This window comes from Sapajus apella, unplaced genomic scaffold (assembly GCF_009761245.1).
Source record: "Sapajus apella isolate SASKATOON/1434 unplaced genomic scaffold, GSC_monkey_1.0 scaffold199, whole genome shotgun sequence".
NCBI lineage: Eukaryota > Metazoa > Chordata > Mammalia > Primates > Cebidae > Sapajus > Sapajus apella.
The window spans coordinates 436,006-446,716 of NW_022437139.1; the positions used below are offsets into that span (position 1 = coordinate 436,006).

The 10,711-nt window shown below is 40.5% G+C and overlaps 2 protein-coding genes, 1 long non-coding RNA gene and 1 pseudogene across 7 annotated transcripts in view; 2 read left to right on the forward strand and 2 right to left on the reverse strand.

Moving 5' to 3' along the window:
* LOC116543866 (zinc finger protein 429-like) overlaps positions 1–10,711 on the forward strand; it is a 785,602-nt gene that overhangs the window by 271,436 nt on the left and 503,455 nt on the right. The gene's annotated exons all lie outside the window — the stretch shown is intronic.
* Positions 1–10,711, forward strand: part of LOC116543882 — a 48,173-nt gene that overhangs the window by 22,123 nt on the left and 15,339 nt on the right. The window contains exon 3 of one of the 3 annotated variants that reach the window (XR_004265736.1): positions 3,909–4,117. The exons of 1 other annotated variant lie outside the window; for it this stretch is intronic. This is a non-coding gene — a long non-coding RNA (uncharacterized LOC116543882). Of the gene's footprint in view, positions 1–527; positions 918–3,908; positions 4,118–10,711 lie in introns of those variants that run through there. One more of the 3 variants, XR_004265735.1, reaches the window with a different exon arrangement.
* Positions 1–10,711, reverse strand: part of LOC116543868 (zinc finger protein 431) — a 36,986-nt gene that overhangs the window by 12,374 nt on the left and 13,901 nt on the right. The gene's annotated exons all lie outside the window — the stretch shown is intronic.
* On the reverse strand, positions 4,950–6,004 carry LOC116543874 (annotated as a pseudogene).

A 10,711-nucleotide genomic window follows, 5' to 3' on the forward strand; every position in this document is an offset into this window, starting at 1 on the left:
GCATGCGCCACCATGCCCAGCTAATTTTTTGTATTTTTAGTAGAGACAGGGTTTCACCGTGTTGACCAGGATGGTCTGGATCTCTTGACCTTGTGATCCACCCGCCTCGGCCTCCCAAAGTGCTGGGATTACAGGCTTGAGCCACCGTGCCCGGCCCAAGAAAATTATTAACATCAACTACCTAGAACAATTTTTTTTTTTTTTTTTTTTTTTTGGTACAGAGCTTCGCTCTTGTTACCCAGGCTGGGTTGCAATGGCGCAATCTCGGCTCACCGCAACCTCTGCCTCCTGGGTTCAAGCAATTCTCCTGCCTCAGCCTCCCGAGTAGCTGGGACTACAGGCGCGTGCCACCATGCCCAGCTAATTTTTGTATTTTTAGTAGAGACGGGGTTTCACCATGTTGACCAGGATGGTCTCGATCTCTTGACCTCGTGATCCACCCGCCTCGGCCTCACAAAGTGCTGGGATTACAGGCGTGAGCCACCGCGCCCGGCCTATAAGCATATTCTTAATCCTGTTCTGCACAGTGCTAATGGAGAACACAGATCAAACTTCAACATTACAGGTTCTCCATCTTTACTAAGAACCTCAGCTTTCCCCCAATAGGAATCTTGAGTATTCACATCTTACCATGTTCAACAGCCACAAAAGGAACACTTTTAATATGGAAGATTGTAAATTCATGGTAGGAATTCTGCATTGCGTATAAGAAGCCATGATGTAGAGAAGGCTCTCATACATAGGAAAGAAATATTTTTTAGAGACTCCTGACTATCGTAACAATCTTAAAAAGTACTTGAAATAAACTCATTGGGGAAGAAAAACACAAGTAGAGAAGTAAAGGTTTGTGAGTACTAAATGCTTGGCACTCCAGGAGGCAGGGTGGACACAGCTCTTGATCTGAGACATGTTTAGCTGAAAAGAGGCCATTTTTCCTCTTTCTCCTCCAAAAAACCTTTTCAGAGAAAATTCTCTGGATAATTAATACCTGTACCTTGAGAAAATTCCCTTAAAGACATCAGCACCACCTGCTTATCTGCTAGTCTCACACCCACAGACAGAAGGACCAAGACCAAAAGGTCCACCCATTTCTCTCCTTTAAAACAGAAGAGATTCAGAAACAATGAGCTGCTCCATGGAAATAAAAATATACATTCCTCTTTTCCTGTCCACAGGTGCGCTCCCCTGCCACACACCAGCAATTTCTGCTACAGTAATGGTAATATGGGCCACAGTTCTCTGTCCCTACCAAGTCAAACAGAATAGGCTCTGTGACCACCTTTTACTGCAGAGGTGGCACTTAACTCTCAGGAATGTATCTTGAAGCCTTCATACTTGATTCTGACCTCACCTTAGAGTCATATGAGGCACTTAATTAAAATAACATGAATGCTTCCATCCAGAACAATAAACAAAACCAGTGTAAAGGGCACAAGTAAGATTTCTGCAAATTGACCATGTAATCTCAATGAGAAGAGTGGGCTGATAAGCACCTTCTCTCAAGCTTTAATGAGCTTAAAAATTACGTGGTAATGTTGGTCCCACTCTGTGTAATGTGAATCTGCAGATTTGGAAAAACACCATGAATGTGTGTTTCAAACAAGTTTCTCTGCCAGTGCAGATCTTGCTCCCCCTGGGTTCATTATTAGCAGTAGTTAGAGAAAGTAGGCACAGCACAGATTCCATACACTCAGCACTCCTGTCACAACATAAATACTTCTGATACGAATGAAGACAACCAATCTCCATACTAAAGTTTCATATTCTTTGCTGACTCTTTAAAGTTTTCAGAGGAAACAGAAAGCAGCAATTTCTGAATAAGTCTGCATTTCAAAAACAACATGTACACATGTAGTAACGCAATGTTTATTAAGTAGGTACTATCTACTCAAGAGTATGTTACAAAGCACTGTGCTGGGAATAACACATTATGTGATTTCATTCTCATAACACCCTGGAAATTGATACTAACAGTTCAATAATTCCCAGGATTTAGATAAAATGTCTGCCATTTCTATTTCTTCCTCTGTTTCCCTGTCATTGATTTTTTTTAAATGTATAGAATAAAAGTTAAATACAGACAGATAAGAGGAATATAGAAAAAGTTTAATGTAGTTTAGAGAAATTTTTATTGTGTTTATATTTACTTTTTGTTACTTGTGGAGCAACTACTGGATCTGCAGGAATAGAACACAAGTTACTAAATGGAACGTTTCTATAAGCAATGGTTTTAACACAAAATTTAAAATCCAAAATATATATTTATTTTTCTCATTTACTTGCTTTTGGGTTTCTGAAAACTGTGAGCACCAGCTCTAGAAAGGCAGCAGAATTCACCAAACAAAACTCTTATTTATTTGTTTATTTATATTTTTAGACAAATTCTTGCTCTGTCACCCAGGCTGGAGTGCAATGGCATGATTATCCATTTATTGAATGACCATATGAAATGGAAGCAATTAGTTTATCTGTTTGAGTCACCAGACCTCCTCTTTCTCTTTCATCCAAGTGCCAGGAAACTGGAGAAACTCTCATGTTGGTACCAACTACAGTTATCTCTTGTATGAGGGAAGAAAAAAAACACACAGTTACTTCTTTCTCTTATACCGAGACAGAAGCAGAGTTAATCTCTGTTGTTAGCCTGACACAGTTCTACCCTGGACACCCTCAAATATCTCAAAGATGCCTAGGGTTCACTAGAACCCTAAGAGAGGGTTCTTAGTGACCTGGGGCTGATGGCACAATGGTAAGCCAGGCTGGAGAGACTCGGACTGATTCTAAATAGAAAATTGAACTGCTCTGGTGGAGCTCTAGGACCTGGATCACCTATCCTGATTCATTAGCTTTTAGGTAAGAGAAAAGACACTCTACTCCAACATCATAGTTTACAAGTAGATATAGTTGGGGTCATAGTTCTGGATGCTTTGTGGCCTTGATCTCTCACTCTTAAGATGCTTGTTTGAACTTAAAGATTCTGTCATCAGACTATACCTGGAGTCTTTCACATAACTGTAGCAGGTCACTGAACAAGATCTGAAAAGCTCAAAAAGCCACACTCTCAAAGGGGAATTTTAGATGCCTATGTTGGTTGACATCTCACAATGCAGACAATGCCTCCTGTTAGTTTTCTGTATATTCTCAATCCAAAGTCTAGTCCTGTCTTGTGAATCCCAGGCAGATTCTAGGTGGGATCAACCCGGCTTGCCTCCTTGAGTGTTACAGCAGAGTACAATCAAAAGAGAAATCTCCTCTTAGAGGCTGCTCTAGTACACTCTAAGTACTGTGTCTACCTAAAAGGAAAAAGCTGAGGCAACATGAATGTAAGTAGAGAGTTCACTTGGGCCAAACATGAGGATTGTAACTCTGAAGCAAAGATACATCCTTCAAAGACTGAACAAAAACAACAGCAACAAAAGAGAATCCCTGAATAGGCCAATAACAAGCTCCAATACTGAATTAGTAATAAATAGCCTAACAACCAAAAAAACACAGGATCAGACAAATTTACAGCTGAATTCTACCTGATGTACAAAGAGCTGGTACCACTTCTACCAAAATTATTTAGACACTTTTTCAACTCATTACATAAGAATAGCATCATTCTGATACCAAAACCTGGCAGACAGAAAACACAAACATAAAAAGCTTCAGGCCAATATCCATGATAAACACTGAAGACAATATTCCCCCCCCCCCCAAAAAAAAAAAAAAGGCAAATCAAATACAGGAGAATCCCAAAAAGCTAACTCAGTGTGATCAAGTAGTTTATATCGTTGTGATGCAAGGTTGTTAAAACATACAATTAATAAATGTTATTGATCACATAAATGGAACACTATCTCAATAAATGCTACAAAAGCTTTCAAAAAAATTTAATATCTTTCATGTTTAAACCCATCAAAAACTAGGCAATGAAGGTGCATACTTCAAAACAGTGAGTCATCCATGACAAAGTTACAACCAACATATTGAGTGGACACAAGCTAGAAGCAATCCTCCTTGAAAACTAGCACAAGACAAGGAAACCTTCCCTCAAAACTCCTATTCAACACAGAATTGGAAGTCCTGGCCAGATCAATCGAAAAAAGATGAAAATAAAAGACATCCAAACAGGAAGAGAGAAAGTCAAACAAAGAATCTTTGAAAAGATTCTGTATCTTCAAAACCCTGCAGTCTCAGCAGAAAAGCTCTTTTGTTGTTGCTATTGTTAAAATGGGAGACAGATGAGGATTTTAAAAAATTTTTTTAAATTTATTATTTTTTAAATAAAAAATTGTATTTATTTAGAAGCATTCAGAATGTCAACAAAACAGCTACAACTTTTTTTTTTTTTTTTTTTTTTGCAATTACAGAGTGGTATTCAGTTAGCAGAGCAACCATTATTTTGTTTAACATGCATCAGAGACAACTGAAGATGAAAAAACTATGATCCCCATATGTAACTAATTTGTGCTGTGCACCAACAAGAACCTGCTTTAAATTTCCATGCCAATTTACAACCCCCATACTGTACCAGGCAAGGTTAGTGGCTACTGAAAATACCCCCAGGACAGGGCTATCTAAAGACACATTCGGTAGTGTGTTAACTATTTTGTTTGTTAACAAAAAAAGACACTATACAGTTTAAAAACAAATCTTGGCCGGGCGCGGTGGCTCAAGCCTGTAATCCCAGCACTTTGGGAGGCCGAGGCGGGTGGATCACGAGGTCAAGAGATCGAGACCATCCTGGTCAACATGGTGAAACCCCGTCTCTACTAAAAATACAAAACATTAGCTGGGCATGGTGGCGCGTGCCTGTAATCCCGGCTACTCAGGAGGCTGAGGCAGGAGAATTGCCTGAACCCGGGAGGCGGAGGTTGCGGTGAGCCGAGATCGCGCCATTGCACTCCAGCCTGGGTAAAAAGAGCAAAACTCCGTCTCAAAAAAAAAAAAAAAAAAAAAAAAAAAAACAAATCTTACACAGCCTTACATTTCAATATTTTTCTTTAAAAGGAGTTATGTACAAGGAGGTTAAATGCTTTATAGACAAGAAAAAAAAACTGTGCTAGAACCAACTTATCTTCTTCATCTTCACATTCCTCCTCCTCCTCATCCTCTTCATCTTCCTCATCTTCCTCCTTTTCTTTCTTTTTCTTGCTTTTTTCAGCCTTGACAACTCCCTTTTCTGCTGCATCAGGCTTTCCTTTAGCTCGATATGCAGCAATATCCTTTTCATATTTTTCTTTCAGCTTCGCAGCCTTCTTTTCATAAGGCTGCGTGTCAATTGCAGCAGTGTTATTCCACATCTCTCCCAGTTTCTTCGCAATATCACCAATGGACAGGTCAGGATGTACTCCTTTGAGTTTTGGGTGATACCCAGAGCAGAACAGGAAAAAGGCCGAAGGAGGCCTCTTGGGTGCACTGGGATCCATGAACTTTTTTTTTGTCTTCCCTCATTTCTCTCTCATAATGGGCCTTGTCCACCTTTGCCACATCTTCAAAATTTCCTTTTTCTTTAGCATACACGGTCTTCCACCTCTCTGAGCACTTGTTAGAAAAATCTGAGAAGTTGACTGAAGCATCTGGGTACTGCTTCTTATGCTCCTCCCAACAAGTTTGCACAAAAAATGCATATGATGACATTTTGCCTTTTGGCTTCCTAGGATCTCCTTTACCCATGTTTAGCTATTTTTCCTCAGCGAGGCACAGAGTCGCCCAGTGCCCGTCTGGCTCTCACTTGCCCCAGTGCTGTCTCTATGGAGCTTAATGTACTGCAACAGCTCTGTTTATTTATTTTTTTTTTTTGAGACAGGTTTTCACCATTTTGGTCAGCTTGTCTTGAACTCCTGACCTCATGATCCACACCCATCTTGACTTCCCAAAGTGCTGCGATTACAGGTGTGAGCCACCATGCTCGGCCAGAAAAGCTCTTTAAACTGATAAACAATTTTAGCAAAGTTTGAGGATACTAAATCAAATCAGTAGCATCCCTGTACATCAACAACATCCAAGCCAAAAGCCAAATAAAAAACATAATCCCGGCCGGGCACGGTGGCTCACGCCTGTAATCCCAGCACTTTGGGAGGCCGAGGCGGGTGGATCACAAGGTCAAGAGATCCAGACCGTCCTGGTCAACATGGTGAAACCCCGTCTCTACTAAAAATACAAAAAATTAGCTGGGCATGGTGGCGCGTGCCTGTAATCCCAGCTACTCAGGAGGCTGAGGCAGGAGAATTGCCTGAACCCAGGAGGCGTAGGTTGCGGTGAGCCGAGATCACGTCATTGCACTCCAGCCTGGGTAACAAGAGCGAAACTCCGTCTCAAAAAAAAAAAAAAGAAAAAAAAAACATAATCCCATTCAAAATTACCACAGAAAGAATACAATATCCAGGAATATCACTAACCAGGGAGGTGAAAGATATCTATGACAAGAATGATAAAACACTACTTAAAGAAGTCAGAGGTGACACACACAAATTAAAAAAAAATTGTATGCTGATGAATAGAAAAGATCAATATTATTAAAATGACCATACTGCCCAAAGACCTTTACCAATGTAATGCTATTTCTATGAAACTACCAAAAACATTGTTAACAAAACTAAAAAATAACTATTTTAAAATTTGTATGGAACCAAAATGAGCCTGAATAGCCAACGCAATTTTAAGCAAAAGGAACAAAGCTGGAGGGATTACATTACCCCACTTCAAATCACACTCACTAGAGGGCTGTGGTAACCAAAGCAGCATGGTACTAGAACAAAAACAGACTCATAGACAAATGCAACAGAATAGAAAGCCCAGAAATAATGCCACACACCTCCAACTATCTGATCTTTGACAAAGCTGACAAGAAGAATGTGGGGAGAATTCCCTATGTAACAGGTGTGCTGGAATAACTAGCTAGCACTATGTAGAAGATTCAAACTGGTCACCTTCCTTACAATATATATATATACATATATATATATATATATATAAATCAAATGAAGATTAAAGACTTAAATGCAAAACTTAAAAATTATTTTTAAAACCTTGGAAAATAACCAAGAAAATGCCATTCTAGGCATAGAAACTAGCAAAGATTTTATGAGGAAGATAAAAGGAATTGCAACAAAAACAAAAATAGACAAATGGGACCTAATTAAATTAAAACGCTTCTTTACAGCAAAGGAAACTCTCAATAGAGTAATCAGACAACATACCAAATAAATAAAAATACTGGCAGCCTATGTTCCTAATAAAGGTTTAATATCCAGAATTCATAAAGAAGTTAAGCAAGTTTACAAAAAAAATTCATTAAAAAGTAGGCAAAAAAGATGAACAGATGTTTTTCTTTTTTTTTTTTTTTTTTTTTTTTTTTTTGAGACGGAGTTTCACTCATGTTACCCAGGCTGGAGTGCAATGGCGCGATCTCGGCTCACCGCAACCTCCGCCTCCTGGGTTCAGGCAATTCTCCTGCCTCAGCCTCCTGAGTAGCTGGGATTACAGGCACGCACCACCATGCCCAGCTAATTTTTTGTATTTTTGGTAGAGACGGGGTTTCACCATGTTGACCAGGATGGTCTCGATCTCTTGACCTCGTGATCCACCCGCCTCGGCCTCCCAAAGTGCTGGGATTACAGGCTTGAGCCACCGCGCCCGGCTCAGATGTTTTTCAAAAGATAAACATGTTGCTAACAAGCATGTGCAAAAAATGCTTACCAGCAACCACTAGAGAAATTAAAAAATAAATAAATAAAGAGATACCATATCACATTCTGATTGCTGTTAGAAAGTCAATAAAAGCCTGAGCATGGTAATCCCAGCACTTTGGGAGGTTAAGGTGGATAGATCACTTAAGGTCATGGGTTTGAGAGCAACCTGGCCAACATGGAGAAACCCCATTCTCACTAAAAATACAAAAATTAGTCAGGCTTGGTGGTGCATATCTGTACTTCCAACTACTTGGGAAACTAAGACACGAGAATCTATTGAACACAAGAGGTGAAGGTTAAAATGAGTTGACATCACGCCACTGCACTTCAGCCTGGATGACAGAGTGAGACTCTGTCTCAAAAACAAAAGTCAATAACAGATGCTGGCAAGGTTGCAGAGAAAATTGAATGTTTATTTATTTATTTTTCTCTTTTTTTGTTTTTTATTTTTTATTTTTTTATAGCACCTGTGAAAAGAAAATGGAATGTTTATACACTGCTGGTAGAAGGGTAAACTAGTTCAACCACTGTGAAAAACAGTGTGGCAATTCCTCACAGAACTGAAAACAGAATTACTATTTGTCCCAGGAACCTCCAAATTGAGTATATACCTAAAGAAATATAAATTATTCTACCATAAAGGCACATGCACATGCATGTTTATTACAGCACTGTTTGCAATAACAAAGACATGGACCGGGCACAGTGGCTTATGCCTGTAATCCCAGCACTTTGGAAGGCCAAGGCAGTCAGATCACCTGGGGTCAGCAGTTTGAGATCAGCTTGGTCTACATGGAAAAACCCTGTCTCTACTAAAAATACAAAAATTAGCTGGGTCTGGTGGCACACACCTGTAGTCCCAGCTACTTGGGAGGCTGAGGCAGGACAATGGCTTAAACCCGGCAGATGGAGGTTTCAGTGACCCAAGACCACACTAATATACTCCAGCCTGGGTGACAGAGTGAGACTCTGACAGAAAAAAAAAAAAAAATTGGGGACTCCCACAATGTTCCTCAAGTTCAATAATTAGGTCAAGCTGCTCACAGAACTCAGCAAAACAATGTAGTTATGCTTACTAGTTTATCATAAAAAGTACAACCCAGGAAAGGTCAAATGGAAGAAATGTATATGACAGAGATGGGGAACGATGAAGCACATACATAATCTGGGTACACGGCTGTGATTAACAAAATTCTTCATTCTTTGTGTTCTCTAGAACAGTTTATAGAAAGAAACACCTTTCCCATTATGACTTACATGGTGCTCCCTTTTCTTATTTATCTCATAGCCAGACACAGACACTGTCAGAAGCATATTGAACCAGAGCAACTCCATTTTGAATAGAGGCTGAGTAAAACAAGGCTGAGACGCACTGGGCTGCAGTCCCAGATGGTTAGGCGTTTTAACTCATGAGAATGGAGGTCAGTACAAGATACAGGACACAAAGACCTGGCTGATAACACAGGTTGCAGTACAGAAGCAGGATAAAACCCACCAAAATTAACATGGTAATGGGAGTGACCTCTGGTCATCATCTCTGCTTACACTCCCACTATGATAGTTTACAAATGCCATGGCAACATCATGAAGTTAACGTGTAATAGTTTAAAAAGGAGAGGCATAAATATTCCACCCCTTGTTTAGCATATAATCAAGAAATAACCATAAAAATGTGCAACCAGCAGCCCTCATGACTGCTCTGCCTATGGAGTAAGCAATTTTTTTTCCCTTTATTTTCTTAATAAACTTGCTTTCACTTTACTCTGTGGACTCACCCTGAATTCTTTCTTGAGTGAGATCCAAGAACCCTCTCTTGGGTTCTGGATCAGAACTTCTTTCCGATAACATCTTTCTGGCAACCACAAAGGGAGTAATACTGAAAAACCTTTGACCCAAAGGAAAATCATCTGTGTGCACCAATTGGCTGAGTTTGGGTGAGTGGGGTGCATATGCCTCAGTAAAGGATAAGACTGGATTAGAGGCATAACTTAGGGGAATTATTCTCTCTGAAGAGTGGGTTTAAGGCTTCTCTTAATAAAAAGCAAGGATGCTTGACTGAACTTGAATTCAAGGCCCAACATAGAAAGGTTATATTCCTTCCTAAGATTTAGAAAGTTAGAGATTTCTCTCAGTAAAATCCTTCTCAGCTAAGAACAGGTTTGACACTATGAGATATTCATTGCTATTCTCTTTGGATTAGTCTGCCTTGCACTCTTTGCTGATGGCTATGAGTGACAGAATTAAGCATCTACAGGACCATGGGACATGGGGATGTTTTTCTCCTCCAAAAAAGAAACTTAAGTACTAATGGGACTGCTGGAAAAAATCTCTTTGCTACCAAGAAGTGACCACCTGAACTTCTTATCCCTGCTATGGGAAGGTCTTTCTCTGGCCCCCTGAGCTTTGTCTTCCCCACCCTGCCACAGGCAATGCCTTTTGTCTCTTTTTCCTTTTTTTATCTTATCTATTACACAGAGTAACCATCTTGCCCAGAGACCACAAGTTAAAACTTCTGATCAGAGGCTGAATTAACAATGACAGGGCCCAACTGGGGACAAGTTTTAAGTCTTGCCAGTTTGATACCAGTTGCTAAGCAGAGTGGCTAATGTCTATGTTTGTTACATGTTTTGCTCTGGCCAGAAAAGAAAAAGATAATTTTCCTTTGTGTTGCGCCTTGGCCCCCAGGGCTATGGTGCAGCCAGCCATGTCACTAGGGCAACTCAGGAAAAGGGAACCCGGAAGCCTGCCATGCTGGCAAAGAGAAAATTTCTGGCCGGGCGCGGTGGCTCAAACCTGTAATCCCAGCACTTTGGGAGGCCGAGGCGGGTGGATCACGAGGTCAAGAGATCGAGACCATCCTGGTCAACATGGTGAAACCCCGTCTCTACTAAAAATACAAAACATTAGCTGGGCATGGTGGCGCGTGCCTGTAATCCCAGCTACTCAGGAGGCTGAGGCAGGAGAATTGCCTGAACCCAGGAGGCGGAGGTTGCGGTGAGCCGAGATCGCGCCATTGCACTCCAGCCTGGGTAATA